Raw genomic sequence first — 20,245 nt, 5'->3', positions numbered from 1 at the left:
AAGGGTGAGATGCGGACAAAAAACTTGAATAACTGAAGGAACATTCTACGAGTCAGCAGGTGGGATTCCAGAAGTCTGAATGTGGTAGGGAAGCTAGAAAGTATGAGAAAGGACATTGAGAGGGTAAGTCTAGATTTAGTGTGTATAAGTGAGGTGAAATGAAAATTAGATAAGGATTTCTGGTCGAAAGAATATAAGATAGTATCAACTACAGCAAAAAATGGTGTAATGGGAGTAGTATCTGTCGTGAACAAGAATGTAGGATGCTACTGGAAACTGTAAGCACTCAATAAAATGCCTCTGGGTTTGAGGTCGCATTGTCAACCATAAAATTCCGACGTTTCGGCCACTATTTGTAAGAAGGCCTCTTGCAACAGTCACCGAAACGTCGAAATTTTATAGTTGACAATGTGGCCTCAAACCCAGAAGAATTTTATTGACTGTGACAACGGCCGCGGAAGCATACGTTTACATTTAACTGTAAACATTTCAGTGACGGCGCTATTCTAATCCGAATCTACAGGTAACCAACGGAAGTTGTAACCTCCCCCTCACTTATCGACCTTAATGACAGTGAAAAATTAAACCGCGTGTACGTAATGGAAACTTTGGTAAAACAATCGTCACCGAAATTAATATGTCGGTAAAGAGGGAGGAAGGGTTACATCTAAATGAAAGGAAAAGTGCAATTGAAATTGGTGGAAATTAATTTTGAAAAAGGGTAAAGTTAATAAGGAATGTAAATCTGCGGTCGTTACGTTAACAATTGTTGTTGTTGTGATCTTCAGTCCTGAGACTGGTTTGATGCAGCTCTCCATGCTACTCTATCCTGTGCAAGCTTTTTCATCTCCCAGTACCTACTGCAACCTACATCCTTCTGAATCTGCTTAGTGTATTCATCTCTTGGTCTCCGTCTACAATTTTTACCCTCCACGCTGCCCTCCAATACTAAATTGGTGATCCCTTGATGCCTCAGAACATGTCCTACCAACCGATCCCTTCTTCTGGTCAAGTTGTGCCACAAACTTCTCTTCTCCCCAATCCTATTCAATACTTCCTCATTAGTTATGTGATCTACCCATCTAGTCTTCAGCATTCTTCTGTAGCACCACATTTCGAAAGCTTCTATTCTCTTCTTGTCCAAACTATTTATTGTCCATGTTTCACTTCCATACATGGCTACACTCCATACGAATACTTTCAGAAATGAATTCCTGACACTTAAATCAATACTGGATGTTAACAAATTTCTCTTCTTCAGAAACGCTTTCCTTGCCATTGCCAGCCTACATTTTATATCCTCTCTACTTCGACCATCATCAGTTATTTTGCTCCCCAAATAACAAAACTCCTTTACTACTTTAAGTGCCTCATTTCCTAATCTAATTCCCTCAGCATCACCCGACTTAATTAGACTATATTCCATTATCCTTGTTTTGCTTTTGTTGATGTTCATCTTACATCCTCCTTTCAAGACACTGTCCATTCCATTCAACTGCTCTTCCAAGTCCTTTGCTGTCTCTGACAGAATTACAATGTCATCGGCGAACCTCAAAGTTTTTATTTCTTCTCCATGAATTTTAATACCTACTCCGAATTTTTCTTTTGTTTCCTTTACTGCTTGCTCAATATACAGATTGAACAACATCGGGGAGAGGCTACAACCCTGTCTTACTCCCTTCCCAACCACTGCTTCCCTTTCATGTCCCTCGACTCTTATAACTGCCATCTGGTTTCTGTACAAATTGTAAATAGCCTTTCGCTCCCTGTATTTTACCCCTGCCACCTTTAGAATTTGAAAGAGAGTATTCCAGTCAACATTGTCAAAAGCTTTCTCTAAGTCTACAAATGCTAGAAACGTAGGTTTGCCTTTCCTTAATCTTTCTTCTAAGATAAGTCGTAAGGTCAGTATTGCCTCACGTGTTCCAGTGTTTCTACGGAATCCAAACTGATCTTCCCAGAGGTTGGCTTCTACTAGTTTTTCCATTCGTCTGTAAATAATACGTGTTAGTATTTTGCAGCTGTGACTTATTAAACTGATAGTTCGGTAATTTTCACATCTGTCAACACCTGCTTTCTTTGGGATTGGAATTATTATATTCTTCTTGAAGTCTGAGGGTATTTCGCCTGTTTCATACATCTTGCTCACCAGATGGTAGAGTTTTGTCAGGACTGGCTCTCCCAAGGCCGTCAGTAGTTCCAATGGAATGTTGTCTACTCCGGGGGCCTTGTTTCGACTCAGGTCTTTCAGTGCTCTGTCAAACTCTTCACGCAGTATCATATCTACCATTTCATCTTCATCTACATCATCTTCCATTTCCATAACATTGTCGTCAAGTACATCGCCCTTGTATAGATCCTCTATATACTCCTTCCACCTTTCTGCTTTCCCTTCTTTGCTTAGAACTGGGTTTCCATCTGAGCTCTTGATATTCATACAAGTCGTTGTCTTATCTCCAAAGGGCTCTTTAATTTTCCTGTAGGCAGTATCTATCTTACCCCTAGTGAGATAGGCCTCTACATCCTTACATTTGTCCTCTAGCCATCCCTGCTTAGCCATTTTGCACTTCCTGTCGATCTCATTTTTGAGACGTTTGTATTCCTTTTTGCCTGCTACATTTACTGCATTTTTATATTTTCTCCTTTCATCAATTAAATTCAATATTTCTTCTGTTACCCAAGGATTTCTACTGGCCCTCGTCTTTTTACCTACTTGATCCTCTGCTGCCTTCGCTACTTCATCCCTCAAAGCTACCCATTCTTCTTCTACTGTATTTCTTTCCCCCATTCCTGTCAATTGTTCCCTTATGCTCTCCCGGAAACTCTGTACAACCTCTGGTTTAGTCAGTTTATCCAGGTCCCATCTCCTTAAATTCCCACCTTTTTGCAGTTTCTTCAGTTTTAATCTACAGGTCATAACCAATAGATTGTGGTCAGAGTCCACATCTGCCCCTGGAAATGTCTTACAATTTAAAACCTGGTTCCTAAATCTCTGTCTTACCATTATATAATCTATCTGATACCTTTTAGTATCTCCAGGGTTCTTCCAGGTATACAACCTTCTTTCATGATTCTTAAACCAAGTGTTAGTTATGATTATGTTGTGCTCTGTGCAAAATTCTACCAGGCGGCTTCCTCTTTCATTTCTTAGCCCCAGTCCATATTCACCTACTGTTTCCTTCTCTCCCTTTTCCTACACTCGAATTCCAGTCACCCATGACTATTAAATTTTCGTCTCCCTTCACAATCTGAATAATTTCTTTTATTTCATCATACATTTCATCAATTTCTTCGGCATCTGCAGAGCCAGTTGGCATATAAACTTGTACTACTGTAGTAGGTGTGGGCTTCGTATCTATCTTGGCCACAATAATGCGTTCACTATGCTGTTTGTAGTAGCTTACCCGATTTCCTATTTTCCTATTCATTATTAAACCTACTCCTGCATTATCCCTGTTTGATTTTGTGTTTATAACCCTGTAGTCACCTGACCAGAAGTCTTGTTCCTCCTGCCACCGAACTTCACTAATTCCCACTATATCTAACTTCAACCTATCCATTTCCCTTTTTAAATTTTCTGACCTACCTGCCCGATTAAGGGATCTGACATTCCACGCTCCGATACGTAGAACGCCAGTTTTCTTTCTCCTTATAACGACATCCTCTTGAGTAGTCCCCACCCAGAGATCCGAATGGGGGACTATTTTACCACCGGAATATTTTACCCAAGAGGACGCCATCATCATTTAATCATACAGTAAAGCTGCATGCCCTCGGGAAAAATTACGATAACAATTACGTTAACAATTAACTGGCGTTAATTAGATATTTGAGATTTGGGGAAAATTACGGTCGCCAGTCCAATGGACAACTACTATAATAACTGAAAAAGAAAGGTTAATGCACATATAATTAGCACTAAAAGCGTGGCAACTGAAGGTTGACAGGTATTGTGCGAAAACTGAATGTTTGTCAGAAGTAATAAATTTCGCTACACTCTGACTTAATTTAGCAAAAGAATTAATAAAACCGTAAAATTGAAAGTTAATTTAGTGACTGAAATTGATAGTGAACTTTGTTTCTGAAGCACTACGAAATTCAATAAAATAAGGTTAGTCTTGGGCTACCTCAACAATCGTCTCAAAAGCAACTTGAATCTACGCAATTTAGAAATAAGAGATTTAACTTTGAACTTGAATTAAATGATTTTGAACAATTAACAATAGTAAAATTTAGTATGTACCAAGCTGAGCCGCAGTCACAGGTAAGCTAAAATATGGTAACAAAACTCGCACTCTTAATTTGTACTTGTGTAATCTAAATATAGTTCTGTTTGGTTATGGTAGCCAGCTATAAATACTTTAACTGAACTTTGAAATTGAAGCAGTGAAATGGAATGATATTACTTTAATGCTGGCGTTTGAATTTCAACGACACTTGGGTTCATTTCGGAAACGGAAGGGACCCTGCTTCGTAATGGAATTAGGGCAATGAGCAACAATGGTCCATGCTAAGTTGCTGTATTTTAGTGAAGCAGATGGAACAGTTTGAAAAGCTGAGGTCTGCCATACAGTTCTAAAACTTTACGTGCTTTCAGTCTTCATTGTTGGTTAATTGAAGGTTTGAAGTCGTCGATCGAGGAGGCGGCGACAATCACTTATTGTCAGCCGTCGCTGTTGCAGAAGCTGGATGTTGGCGCGCCTTCTTCTCGATACAGTCATCAGGCGAAACGGGCTCTTGATGTGTGCCAGCTAATGTTTCCCGTCCGCGACACCATGCCAGAAACTATCATAGCAAGTCGAGCGCAATTACATGCTACCAAACCCCGAAAACGTGGCAACTCGCGGGAACGTCACGCAACACACCTGCTCCACTCCCTACTCCAGCCAGACTCTCTCTGCTCTGCCCGCGCTTCACGCGGCAGAGTTAACACTACCAAAGATCCTAAACACCTTGGTTCTCCACACGACCTATCGATGTATTCGTTCGATAGCATGGTTTTCCCTAGGCAAGACCCAGCGTAAAAATACAAATAGTATTTACAAAACAAACCAATTATATATTGACGTAAATGCATAAATAAATATATATACAAATAGTAAAACAATTACGATATATAAAGACACAGAAACGTCATATGTTCAGGTAACAAAATAAGAAAAATATTTATAGTACAATAGATGGAAATAGGAGGATACGCATTTCCGGCGTTACAAAGTTTCGAAATATAGGCCGACAACACAAGCATAAAATGAAGATGTAGTAAAAGTACATCATCATATTGATGTAACTGAATAAAAGCAGATGAAAATCTAATAATACTTGGTGATTAGAATACTCTATAACGGCACAGGATAGAAGAGAGAGTTGCGGGAGAGTATGGGCTCGATGCTCAGAATTGCAGAGGAGGAAGAATTATTGAGTTCTGAAATAAAAATCACCAAATAGTAGTGAGTACATTGTTCAAAAGTCAGAAGAGTAGGAGATATATTTGGAAAAACCTCAAGACACAGAAAGATTCCAGCTGGATTCTGTCGTGGTCAGACATCCGAAACAATACATCAGATTCTAGAAGGTGTACCCAGAACGAGATATTGACTCAGATTAAACTTCAGTCAAGGTAAGGGAAGAAGGAAACACGAAGGAGAACATTAAAAATGCTGGATGAAGTGAAAAGAGAAAGCTACCAGACTGCGAAGCAGTTGGCCCAGAACGGGATCAGCTGGAGACGACAATGACGCCAGAAATCTGCAGAAAGGCAAAACACCTTATGATGATGACGTTGACACGATCGAGTCTCAGGTAATAAAGGAATGAGGATGACGACGGACACTAATTAAAGCAATAAATTCGGAATGATACTTCTACACAGGTATTACCAAAATTTATCAAACACATGTAGTGGGGAAGCCTGAACAGTGTTTATTATAATTTTTTATTTCTTATTATTACGGTGGCGTCAGATGATGAATGTTTACCCAATCGCCAGACGCCCTTGTAATTCTCTGTGGCTCGAAGCACTGGCTGTACGGTAATTATGACTGGAACCGTCGACAGGCAAGGACCGGTTCCTCACTGCCGGCGGTGGTATCTCGTGTCGCGAATATTCAACGACTGGCGATTACTCCATCACGCCTCGCAACCAGTGGCGAGTGCCACGTGCCCCCACTGTACTTCTCTGGAGTTAACAACACGATAGCACTGGTGCAGGTCTCATTGTGCTGTTTCGTTTGGTTCTCGAGGAGCTTTAGAAGAGCAACAGCTCCTAGCAGCATTACTTAGCGAGTCTGTGGCTTGACTTGTCCCAGTTTATACATCTTTCAAACTTTTGGAACACGGCAAAAATAAAAATTCATTGTCTGTCGCACTACAATCATATGCTAGCAAAAACAAAATTTAAAGAGGTGTGATTTCAATTGTCCTGATTTTCAGGGTTAACATCCTACCTTCACCAGAAACATCGCCTTCCAGTACTCCGCCTTTTAATACTTCCTGAGGAGTTTCAAAGTTCGACGCTCGTCTGGCTGTAGCATTCAGATGAATATGCCCAGTTCAGCGGAGTAAGTTTCTATTTTTGATAGCCTGCAGAAAAAAAGGCATTGTGATTTATTTAACAACATCTTAGAGCGAAATCCAGTGGGCCCTTGAAAATATGACTGATAACAAAACTAGTGGACATGATGAAATACCAGCAGAATAGTTTAAAGTCACTGGAAAGGATGCAGTGAAAGTGCTGCACTCAAATGTCAAAAAATATGGATCACGCAGCAGTGGCCAGAAGACTGGAAAAGATCAGTATTCATCCCCATTCCAAAGAAGAGAAGTTCTAAAGAATGCTCAGATTACCGAACAATCGCACTTATCCCACATGCTAGCAGTCATGTTGAAAATCTTACAAAATAGGCTTCGCCAATATCTAGTGTAACATCCACGTGATAAATTTTTAGCTACAGTGCGACGAGAGGATATTATGCTTCTAACAATTATAAACATTATCTATTCAACATATGAAAAAACAGCGAATACGATGATAAATATTAATTATGTATGTAATTTTTTATGATGTAACTGGACATATCGATGTGTACCATACAAAGACAATGATAATTGTAAATTCCGTTTATGATGTGCGTTTGTCTTCCTTTGTTTTTACCTTTTGTTGGTTGGCTTTTGTAAGTTGCGGACGCATATCAAACTGAGATCTGTTAAGAAATTGTAATTATTACTTCAAAATAGAGTTCATTATTATTATAAATATGAGTTAATAAATATTTGTAACTTTAATTCCTCTCTCAGTAAGCATTATCTATGTTTATTATTTCTTTCCGCTGCAACGAGCACGGCCATTGATGATAGCGATTTGTATCGCGTTTTTGTCTGTTTTCCTTAGAAACAAATCAAATGTTTGCTTGATGAGGTCTAAATACTGCACAATATGAAAGTATAGTTTATAGCGTTTAATAAACATTTTAAAAATTTACTTATTTGCTCTAACAACAGAAAGTCTCTATCAATTGTCTGCCGCCGTCTTAACAATTATAACAGCGGCAAATTCAAATTACGCAACTCTGCAGACATAAATGCTGAACGTAATACAAATGTGTAAAAATATATGTGCACCGGTGGTTCCGAACTCATTTTAATGAAAATAATTCGAATCAGATTGGTTCTTTAAAAACAGTGCTCATACCACGATCGTTATAACAAACTTTTCTAGCTGATGTATGTGAAAATAATTCGAATCAGATTGGTTCTTTAAAAACAGTGCTCATAGCACGATCGTTATAACAAACTTTTCTAGCTGATGTATGGAGCCGAAATTAATTACGCACGAATTGCGAAGAATATTGTTTCAGGTAACATACGTCAGTGTTGTACGCGGCTGATATTCTGTGGTTTTAATGATCATTTTGCTGAAGATAACTGTTTCCATCATAATCCATAGTTGTATAGAATCCGTTGTATGAACTGTGATTTAGCGACACTTACACAACTTACAGACAACACTTTAACACGACGTTAACTTGGAGTTCTCTAGCAACTTGATCAAATCTTTAGCCGGGAGAAAAATTATTTAGTAATTACTCAATGTAATAAAATAAGATTATCATTTCCATTTACAAATTAGTTAAATACCAAACCACTGAATAACCCAGCGAACGCCACATTGGCGCCCAACGTGGGGCCACCAATGCACATTTATTCATTTTAATAATTGAGGTTGTAATCTATTACAGGTACGGAGTACCAAAACAAACCATCAAGCATTGTTTATTTACTTGTTTCATGAGCATTGACATCTTCCTACCAAATCGCTGTACGGATCCGTATCTGCACTGTTGCGAGTCACAGGTGTAACTTCATATAAGCAGTGCATTTCACCACCCTCACGCAGGTAGGAACAGATGTGAATATTCAGTAGTTGCACAGCAGCACACAAACAATATTCGCTGTGTGTGCAATTTAAAATTACAATCAGTACCTCCAGCCATAAGTAATAATAATTGAATATTCTGGCTGCGAGAATAATATTTTTAAGTGTTATTTGTGTATATGTGTTAGTTACAAGATTATTTTGTGTCAATTGGTGCTTGTCAGTGATTTATATATTTGTTGTGCTATATTGGTGATAGAATGGTTAAACAAAAGAAAAATAAACCGAATGAGCATACTGATGCAGAGATGACATTAGAGTCTCAGGTAGAACAATCTACCCATATTTCTGTGGAATTATTAGAACATTTAATTATGAATGATAATTTAGAAACTGATGTCCCGAGTGATAGTAAAACCGAGGAGTTGCCAAAACAGACACTCCTGCATTCAACCAGTTAGGAATTAGTGACAATATTTGTTCTGAGCAAGGGGCAGAAGTTAGCAATGCTCAAGCTATGTCGATACAGGATATGCTAACAAGATTTTTTGAAAATTTTACAATTAAAGAGCAGGGGCGTGAAAGACAACGTCAGCAGGAAAAATAAAAACGTAGACAGGAAAAGCTTATAGAAAAACAGCAACAGGAGCTCAGGGACCAAGAAAAGGAGAAGAAATTTATGGAAAATATAAATAATATTTTTCTGGAAAAAGAGAAAGAAATTGTCCGTAGGATAAATCAAGTGTTGGTCGATCGTGATAATGCTATTACTACCCATTTTAAGCAGGAGATCGATGCAGTAAAAACCACTATTGAACCGTTAACAAACATTCCAGTTCAGGTCAATAGTCTTCAAACTGAAGTAGATAGACTAGAGAACCAATTCAAAGCCTTGGCTACCGCTGTGGAAACAATGCAGGAGGACATTCCCTCGGAAATCCGAAAGCAAGTCCGAACAGAAGTAGCCAGCCAGGGTGCTGAGCTCTGAAAATCAAAACTTTGAAAATCTGACAGTATACAGTAATGACAACACTGGTACTGACAGGAAAATGATCGCAGATAATCTAACGGCGAATTTTAATGCACCAGAAGGAAGGCCAAATTTTGGTTATCAACCGATATTACCAGAGCAATATGTGACACCAAGGAACAATATTAGTGGAATATAATGTACTTGTAATAAAGTAACCACACCACCTGCAAATGATAGCAATTCCATGCACTTAACTACTTTGATGCATGAAGAAAGCCTAATTAAGCATAGACAGTTTCAAATATTTAACGAAGAAAGCAAGAAAAACATACATCCAGTAGTATTCATTCGAAAATTCAAAAGTGTTCTTCCAAAATCATTGTCGGAAGAACAGAAAATACAGTTTGTGGTTTCACATATTTCTGGTGATGCGTCGCTCTGGGCATTAAATGCAGCAGAAACTTGCAAGACTTTCCACGACTTTGAGAAGGCGTTCCTTGATCAATTCTGGTCAGCGTCTACTCAAGAGCGACTCCGTAAAATTGTTTACAATGCAGAAATGTACAAGCCGAAGTCAGGTTTATTAAGAAAGTACTTTGAAAAATATATTAACATGATCTGGTACTGGGATGAGCCAGTAACCACCAGAGACTTATTGCGAGTGTTAAAAGCTAGGTTACCCATACATATTAGAGAAAAATTATTTAATGTTACAGACACTGATCTGAAAGAATTTCTGTCTATAATTGATTCTCTGGATCTAGTGCAAGAAGACGCCAGAAGAAATTCTGACGTGATCAGCAATAATAATAGTCCTAATAGAAAAAATTCATGGAATGGAAATAATGGAAATAGGGGCGAAGGTAGTCCAAAGAAAAATAAAAGTAAAGCTTATAACAACGGAAAATACAATAATAATAATAGTAGTAGGAATCCCTACAACCAAAATTTTGGTTATCCTAATAATAATAACAGTAATTATCAAAAGGCCGAAGAACACCACCAACCGAATGGCAATCAAAGGCCGTACCACAATGAAAACCCAAACAATAACAATAGCAACCGAAAGAGACGAAATGACAACAGGTCAGACAATTCATATAAAGGCAAACCTAAAAATAAGCGGGGCGACAGTGAATATTGGCGACAGCCAGGGCCAAGTCATTGGCAGCCGCAGCAAAATTCTATCAATTCAGGTCAGCCAATAAATTATATACAGGCTATACCTATACCAAGCAATCAATATCCACCGTGGTGGGATCCAGACAGGCGAGTTTGAATGTGGTGTCGCAGTCGGCGCACGAGCGATGAGACACGGTATCTCCTAAGAAGCGATGAAGTGAGGATTTTTCCGTACGACCATTTCACGAGTGTACCGTGAATATCGGGAATCCGGTAAAACATGAATCTCCGACATCGCCGCGACCGGGAAAACGTCCTGCAAGAATAGGACCGAAGACGTCTGAAGAGAATCGTTCAACTCGTAAGAAATGCAACGCTTCCGGAAATTGCTGCAGATTTCAGTGCTCGACCACCAACAATTGTCGCCGTGCGAACCATTCAACAAAACATCATCGATATGGACTTTCAGAGCCGAAGGCCCACTCATGTACCCTTGATGACTGCACGACACAAAGCTTTACGCCTCGCCTGGGTCCATCGTCCGTCAACACCGACGTTGGACTGTTGGTGACTGCAAACATGTTGCCTGGTCGGACGAGTCTCGTCTCTAATTGTATAGAGCAGATGGACGTGTACGGGTATGGAGACAACCTCATGAATCCATGGACCCTGCATGTCAGCAGGGGACTGTTTAAGCCGGCGGAGGCTCTGTAATGGTGGGGGTAGGGTGATATGGGACCCGTGATATCTCTAGATACGACTCTGACAGGTGACACGTAAGCATCCTGTCTGGTCACCTGCATCCATTCATGTTCATTGTGCATTCCGACGGACTTGAGCAATTCCAGCAGGACAAGGCGACACCCAACACGTCCAGAATTGCTACAGAGTGGCTCCAGGAACACTCTTCTGAATGTAAACACTTCCGCTAGCCACCAAACTCCCCGGACATGAACATTATTGAGCGTACCTGGGGTGCCTTGCAACGTGCTGTTCAGAGAGATCTCCACGCCCTTGTACTCTTACGGATTTATGGACAGCCCTGCAGGACTCATGGTGTCAACTGCCTACAGCACTACTTCAGACATTAGTCGAGTCGATGCCACGTAGTGTTGGCGGAACTTCTGCGTGCTCGCGGGGGCCCTACACGAAATGAGGCAGGTGCACCAGTTTGTTTGGCTCTAGTGTATAATGTGTTCCGATATTGTTGACAGACTTTCCGTCCGAAGTGTAGAAAGAATGAATGCATCGATGCAATTGATATCAGCCCGAGAACTAACAGAAAACATAGAGAGTAATAAATCTAATCGGAAGTCAATTGGGGAAACTGAGTAACGTATATGGATGTTAACGTAATTTAGGGACGAGACACGTTTTGCATATTCATTGGAAACTTAAACCAGACACGGAACGATGATTTGGTCCTGGGGGGGGGGGGGGGGGGGTACCGCTCTCTTATCGTCCATTCGCCCTACCCCCTACCAATCCCGAAAAATGTAATTTGCCACATATGCGTATGACGGTGATAATAGTAATAATAAGAACAATAGTTTTAGCAAACCAATATATAAAACAGATCTGGAGAGAACGGAACTGGCGCTGTTCTGGCGAAATATCTGCTCCTAGTGTCACTATTATCAGAAGAACTCTTACGAAAGCTGGTTCCATTCATTAAATACTGCAAGTGTGAAAGGATTCTTTCGTCTATAATAGCAATGAAAACAAAAATGAAAAACTAACCGAGGAAGGAGGGTGACTTATCATATACATTGGACAACAACAAATAGAATGAAACAAAAGGATTGTCAGAAATAAGTAAAACCAACAGTTTCTTGGTTCAATAGTTCTTAGTTTGGTGAAGAAAAGAGCTCCGAAAACACGTGGGTTTTATTTTTTTTAATGATAACTAAAATTTATTTGTCTTTGATGACTTTACAAGCATGAGTATAATTCTTTTTGTTCTAAAACTAAAGCTTAGATTGAAGACAAACTTCGTTGGGGTTATTAGACTGGTATTATCTGATCTCATTCAGGGATTAATCACAGTCGTTGTGGACACAGACGGGCTAGTCGGTACCGACCTCTGCCACTTGCATCATTCGGAATCGGTATGGAGAGTGGGAGTCAGCAAAACGCGCTCCCGCCCGTTGGTCGTTTAGCAGACCTGGTTCCGCTACTATTCGAACAAGTACCTCCTCAAACAGCTCCATGGAAGCACTGGAAATCGAACCTGGGTCCCTCACATGCAAGTCCGCTAAGATGACCGTTCTGCACCCGTGTGCCTCCGGCGTAAGGAACGATGCACCCTTTGAAGTGTACCTGGTTGTTGTTGAACCTGCTGGCACGCATTGAAGACGCGACAGCTAAAAGTCTAGGAGATTGATTCCTGAAGAATGAGCTGGACAAGTTAACCCCTCCCCCCCCCCCCCAACCAATTCAGTTGTCCTGCAATGTCTGCGTCAGATGTTCACGCACATTGTGACGAAAGTGTGCTCTTGCGCTATCATGCATGAACCACATTTGCATTCATCGCTGTAATATCACAGCGTCCAGAAAGGTACGCAATACATTAATGGGAAAGCCAAGGTAATGCGCCCCAGGTAAACTCTGCGATAGCACGTATGGCTGTATTAATCTATCGCCAAGTACGCCTGCCTGTGTGTTGAAGGTGGGAAAATCTGCTGAATAACTAATCAGAGAGCACTCTGCATTGTTGATATTTTTCAGTGTAGAGGGCACTATCTCGCAGACTACATCCACATGCTAAACCGTAGCAGAACACCATATCCACCGTTTCACTTGTGGGGTAGTAGGCTTTCGTAAAAAGTGGTGGAAAAGACAAAATGTAAATGTACTACATCATTTGTTTATACATACAGCGCAATATCTGTAAATACATGAGTGAATCCGTGTTTCGAAGAAGATAAAACACGATAATTCAGCCGGCCGGTGTGGCCGTGTGGTTCTAGGCGCTGCAGTCTGGAACCGCGAGTCCGCTACGGTCGCAGGTTTGAATCCTGCCTCGGGCATAGATGTGTGTGATGTCCTTAGGTTAGTTAGGTTTAACTAGTTCTAAGTTCTAGGGGACTAATGACCTCAGCAGTTGAGTCCCATAGCGCTCAGAGCTATTTGAACCATTTCTAGGGGACTGGGGACTGATGACCTCAGATGTTAAGTCCCATAGTGCTCAGAGCCATTTGAACAATGTGAATCATAATGCATACCTAGGGTTGACGGTACTGTACAAACACGACGAAAGCTAACGTAGCCTACAACACAACTCGAACCACACAACTGACTTCAGAGTACATGATAGCAACTAGAGTACTGAGACATCTTCATACCCTGCTGACAAATCTGACGGAACGGCAGTGCAGCGACTATGTTAATATCCGCAACCAAGCGTCGCGCACCCCTACTTATAAACCCGTGTTTATTTCGGAAAGTATGCGTTTGTGGATCCATGCTTACTGGATTATTTTTCTTGTTTCCGTGAACACTACCACCTCTCAAAATATTCGTCACATTTTTTGAACACTCTGTACATACTGGGTGTCCAAGTTCCAGTTTCAAAAGACAACCACTATCAAATTTGGAAAGTGTATTATTAACGCATATTGAACATTTAGCTGGAGAAAAGTCTTCAGAATGAAGCTCAAAATTACCCTGTCTTGATATAAATGACTCGATTTTCCCTACAGTGGCTGCTGGATCTCACCATATAATCTGCAGCTGGCGGACGAAGTGGCTGCAAAATGTCTTGGGCCTTGTGCCGGCTTTATAAATGGCTCTGAGCACTATGGGACTTAACATCTATGGTCATCAGTCCCCTAGAACTACTTAAACCTAACTAACCTAAGGACAGCACACAACACCCAGTCATCACGAGGCAGAGAAGATCCCTGACCCCCCGGCTTTATATTTAGATGTTATGTTGCGTGATGCGATCGTGTATAATGTACTTGATCTGAAACTCAGAGAACAGATTTTGAAACAGTCTGATCCATCGTTTCTGCAGATAATTATTGCAAATATTAGATCAGTAGCCGGCCACGGTGGCCGAGCGGTTCTAGCCAAGCCGGGTAAACACCTCTCCACGCCACGTAAGCAGTTCGCTAAACAGCTGGCTACACGGGTGAACAGAATTAAGTCTTGCCCTCCGTGTTATTCATGGCACAAACTCCAAAACTACTCCTCCCGACAAGCTCAAGGGCTATGTTTATGGTAGGAAAGGACATGTAAAATCTGTAAGTTTGTAACGGAACAAACATATGAAATCGGCCCACTCACAAAAATCTCATCAAAAGGCCCATATCATTTTCAATGTCTGCAACAGGCATTCACAGAACTGGTTCGTGAGCAATTTCTTCAGTGATGCGCCCGTATAACAAACTTTTTGCTCATTTACGTATTTGTGGGAAACATGTGAAATTTCAGTTGGACGTGTGTGCCTATGTCACACTGCTCAATCGTCACACATATGAACTGTTAGGCTCCCCACGCCTGCCTTAAACTAGCACTCAACTGATGACTTATAATGGACATGACATTCCCGTTCCCAGCGGAGGTTCGAGTCCTCCATCGGACATGGGTCTGCGTGTTTGTCCTTAGGATAATTTAGGTTAAATAGTGTGTAAGCTTAGGGACTGATGACCTTAGCAGTTAAGTCCCATACGATTTCACACACATTTGAACATTTTTGAACATTCCCGTTCTCGGAAAATGTACTTTGCCTGCCATGTATCGCTTACGTAAGCAAACAGTGACTTTTACAGTGCTACAATCAAGCGAGTGTGACAACATATTTGGTCTGGATTCTTTTGATTTGTTTGACTTTTACATTCAGGACGATGTGTTGTCAGTGTCTGCATTCACTGAAAAAGACAGTGTAGATGGCTTGCAACAAGAATTCCCAGAACTCTTTCCTGAAGGTTTCGGCAAAGCTAGCAGTTTTGTTGCACATATTACGGTGAAAGACAATGTTCAGCCAAAATTTTGCTGGGCCAGAACTGTTCCTATTGCATTACGGGACAAAGTCACTGCTGACATTAAAGAATTGCAATGTAGCGGAGTTATTGCGCCCATACCAGCTAGTCAACAGGCAAGTTCACTGGTTTTGCTTCCCAAACCTTCAGGTCGCATTCGTCTCTGTGTTGACTTCAAGTCTACAGTCAACCCACACACTGTGATTGATACTTATCCATTGCTGTGGCCAGAGCATCTCATGGACAGATTAGACGCTGAACGCTAATTTTCAAAAATTGGTATGCGCGGCACTTATTTTCAAATACCGCTCGATGAGGAATCTCAAAAAGTGTGTGTAGAAAATACTCATATGGGCTTGTTTAAATATTTGCGTTTGCCTTTTGTAAGTGCTTCCGCACCCGTTCTTTTCCAGCGGTGTTGGAAACAGATGACTGCACAAGTGCCGAATTCTTCAAACTATTTGGACGATATTGTCGTAGCAGGCCATACACCTGAAGAACATATAACAAATTTACGTGCTTTGTTTCGTGTGTTATGTGATGCAGGACTAAGTGTAGACTGAACAAGTGTGATTTTTATTAAACCTGAGTTGCAGTATCTTGGTCATGTAAACAGTCAAGGTGTACATCAAGTTCAGTCGCGTTTGTCAGCCAAATGAGGTTTGCCAGTTCCTCGCACTGTCACAGAATTGCAGTCAGTCTAAGGGAAAATGAACTATTACATCTACATCTACATCCATACTCCGCAGCCATCTGACGGTGTGTGGCGAAAGGTACCTTGTGTACCTCTACCTCTATCGGTTCTCCCTTCTGTTTCAGTCTCGTATTGTTCGTGGAAAGAAAGATTGTCGGTATGCCTTTGTGTGGGGTCTAATCTCTCTGATTTTATACTCATGGTCACTTCGCGAGATGTACGTAAGATGGAGCAATATACTGCTTGACTCCTCGGTGAAGGTATGTTCTCGAAACTTCAATAATAGCCCGTACCGAGCTACTGAGCGTCTCTCTTGCAGAGTCTTCCACTGGAGTTTATCTATCATCTCCGTAACGCTTTCGCGATTACTAAATGATCCTGTAACGAAGCGCGCTGCTTTCTGTTGGATCTTCTCTGTCTCTTCTATAAACCCTATCTGGTACGGATCCCACACCGGTGAGCGGTATTCAAGCAGTTGGCGAACAAACGTACTGTAACCTACTTCCTTTGTTTTCGGATTGCATTTCCTTAGGATTCTTCCTATGAATCTTAGTCTGGCATATGCTTTACCGACGATTACTTTTATATGGTCATTCCATTTTAAATCACTCGTAATGCCTACTCCCAGATAATTTATGGAATTAACTGCTTCCAGTTGCTGGCCTGCTATGCTGTAGCTAAATGATACGGGATCTTTCTTTCTATGTATTCGCAGCACATTACACTTGTCTACATTGAGATTCAATTGCCATTCCCTGCACCACACGTCAATTCGTTTTAGATCCTCCTGCGTTTCAGTACAATTTTCCATTATTACAACCTCTCGATAAACTACAGCATCATCCGCAAAAAGCCTCACTGAACTTCCGATGTTATCCACAAGGTCGTGTATGTATATTGTGAATAGCAACGGTCGTATGAGACTCCCTTGCGGCACACCTGAAATCACTCTTACTTCGGAAGACTTCTCTCCATCGAGAATGACATGCTGCGTTCTGTTATCTAGGAACTCTTCAATCCAATCACACTATTGGTCTGATAGTCCATATGCTCTTACTTTGTTCATTAAACGACTGTGGGGAACTGTATCGAACGACTTGCGGAAGTCAAGAAACACGGCATCTACCTGGGAACCCGTGTCTATGGCCCTCTGAGTCTCGTGGACGAATAGCGCGAGCTGGGTTTCACACGATCGTCTTTTTCGAAACCCATGCTGATTCCTACAGAGTACATTTCTAGTCTCCAGAAAAGTGATTATACTTGAACATAATACGTGTTCCAAAATTCTACAACTGATCGACGTTAGAGATATAGGTCCATAAATGTGCACATCTGTTCGACGTCCCTTCTTGAAAACGGGGATGAGCTGTGCCCTTTTCCAATCTTTTGGAACGCTACGCTCTTCTAGAGACCTGCGGCACACTGCTGCAAGATGGGGGGCAGGTTCCTTCGCGTACTCTGTGTAAAATCGAACTGGTATCCCATCAGGTCCAGCGGCCTTTCCTCTTTTGAGCAATTTTAATTGTTTTTCTATCCCTCTGTCATCTATTTCGATATCTACCATTTTGTAATCTGTGCGACAATCTAGAGAAGGAACTACAGTGCAGTCTTCCTCTGTGAAACAGCTTTGGAAAAAGACATTTAGTATTTCGGCATTTAGTCTGTCATCCTGTTTCAGTACCATTTTGGTCACAGAGTGTCGTGTAACCTCCCCCTCACTTATCGACCTTAATGACAGTGAAAAATTACACCGCGTGTACCTAATGGAAATTTGGGAAAATCAATCGTCGCCGAAGTTAATCTGTCGGTAAAGAGGGAGGAAAGATTTACATCTAAATGAAAGGAAAACTGCTAATGAAATTGGTGGAAATTAATTTTGAACAGGGGTAAAGTTAATAAAGAATGTAAATGTGCGGCCGTTACGTTAACAATTAACTAGCGGTAATTAGATATTTGAGATTTGGGGAAAATTACGGTCCCAGTCCTATGGACAATTACTATAGTAACTGAAAAAGAAAGGTTATTGCACATATAATTAGCACTAGAAGCGTGGCAACTGAAGGTTGACACATGTAGTGTGAAAACTGAAAGTTTGTCAGAAGTAATAAATTTCGTTTCACTCTGACTTAATTTAGCAAAAGAATTAATAAAACCGGAAAACTGAAAGTTAATTTAGTGACTGAAATTAATAGTGAGCTTTGTTTCTGAAGCACTACGAAATTCAATAAAATAAGGTTAGTCTTGGGCTACCTCAACAATCATTTCAAAAGCTACTTGAATCTACGCAATTTAGAAATAAGAGATTTAACTTTGAACTTGAATTTAACGATTCTGAACAATTAACAATAGTAAAATTTAGTACGTGCCAAGCTGAGCTGTAGTCACAGGTAAGCTAAAATATGGTAACAAAACTCGCACTCATAATTTGTGCTTGTGTAATCTATATATTGTAGCCAGCTATGAATACTTTAACTGAACTTTGAAATTAAAGTAGTGAAATGAAATAATATTACTTTAATGCTGGCGTTTGAATTTCAACGACACTCGGGTTCATTCCAGAAAAGGGAGGGACCCTGCTTGGTAATGCAGTTGGGGCAATGAGCAACAAAGGTTCATGCTAAGTTGCTGTAACTTTGTGATGCAACAATTTTAAAAGCTGAGGTCTGCCATACAGTTGTAAAACTTTACGTGCTTCCAGTCTTCCTTGTTGGTTGATTGAAGGTTTGCAGTCGTCGGTCGAGCAGGTGACGACAATCACTCATTGTCGGCCGTCGCTTTTGCAGAAGCTGGATGTTGGCGCGCCTTCTTCTCGACACGGTCACCAGGCGAAACGGGATCTTGATGTGCGCCAGCTAATGCTTCCCATCCGCGACACCGTGTCAGAAACTATCATAGCAATTCGAGCGCAATTATATGCTGCCAAACCCCGAAAGCGCGGGAACTCACGGGAGCGTCACACAACACACCTGCTCCACTGCACTACTCCATCCAGACTCCCCTCTGCCCGCGCTCCACGCGACAGAGTTAACACTACCAAAGATCCTAAACACCTTGGTTCTCCACACGACCTATCGATGTATACGTTCGATAGCATAGTTTTCCCTAGGCAAGACCCAGCGTAAAAATACAAATAATATTTACAACACAAACCAATTATACATCGACATAAATGCATAGTAAATAAAATAGTAAAACAATTACAACACATAAAGGCACAGAAATCTCATATCTTCAGGTAACAAAACAAGGAAAAAATTTATAGTACAATAGATGGAAATAGGAGGATATGCTTTTCCGGCGTTACACGTGCCCCACATTGTCTGAGGATGTCCGTGTAACCTAAACAGACTCAGAAAATGTCGCAAAAAAGAAACAGCGGAAATGCATATGCTCAAAACATCAACAAAATTTAGCATTCGTCTGATTAACCATAAGTCAATTTTTAGACCATAATAATTGAGTGGAGACACTCCTAATCTTATTCCACTCTGTCATCTTACACAAAATAAAACAGGTTGACAACATATTAAAATTCATAGAAAACATAGAAAATGGTTTAGCTATTTTAAATCATCAAAATTCCTAACAGTATCAAGAAATGGAATACTATTTACAAAATTAATCAAAGTACATGGTCATAAAAAACAAGTATATCAAAATACGCAAATTAATAATTAATTACATAGAATACACATTTTATACAACCTTTTCATAATTAATACTCTCGCCATGAGAGTCCATTTAACGCTAAATTAGAAAATAATATTCAGCAGATCGAAAAACCATAAATACTGAAAGCAGAATTCTTTCACAACAGCTGTCCGGGAAGAAAAACAACTTCGCCTTCCGTACCCGCAAGTACAAAGAACGCCGACCGGCACAAGAGCCGACAGCGGCTCAGCCTTGCCAGTATTGTTGCGCCCGCCTGTGCGGCAATCTTGATCTCACTCGCCCTTGTAACGGCATTTCCAGAACGCCCGTTTCACTGAATTCTTTCGGAAAAACTCACTCCCGAGTAATCTCAAGGAGTCCATTAACACTATCACAGTGGATAACTCAACACTGTCCATCATCACACGCATGTACTAGCCTGAAAC

Source organism: Schistocerca americana, chromosome 6 (assembly GCF_021461395.2).
Source record: "Schistocerca americana isolate TAMUIC-IGC-003095 chromosome 6, iqSchAmer2.1, whole genome shotgun sequence".
In the NCBI taxonomy this organism is placed as follows: Eukaryota; Metazoa; Arthropoda; class Insecta; order Orthoptera; family Acrididae; genus Schistocerca; species Schistocerca americana.
The sequence above is the reverse complement of the archived record's forward strand: the minus strand, read 5'-3'. Positions refer to the sequence as shown.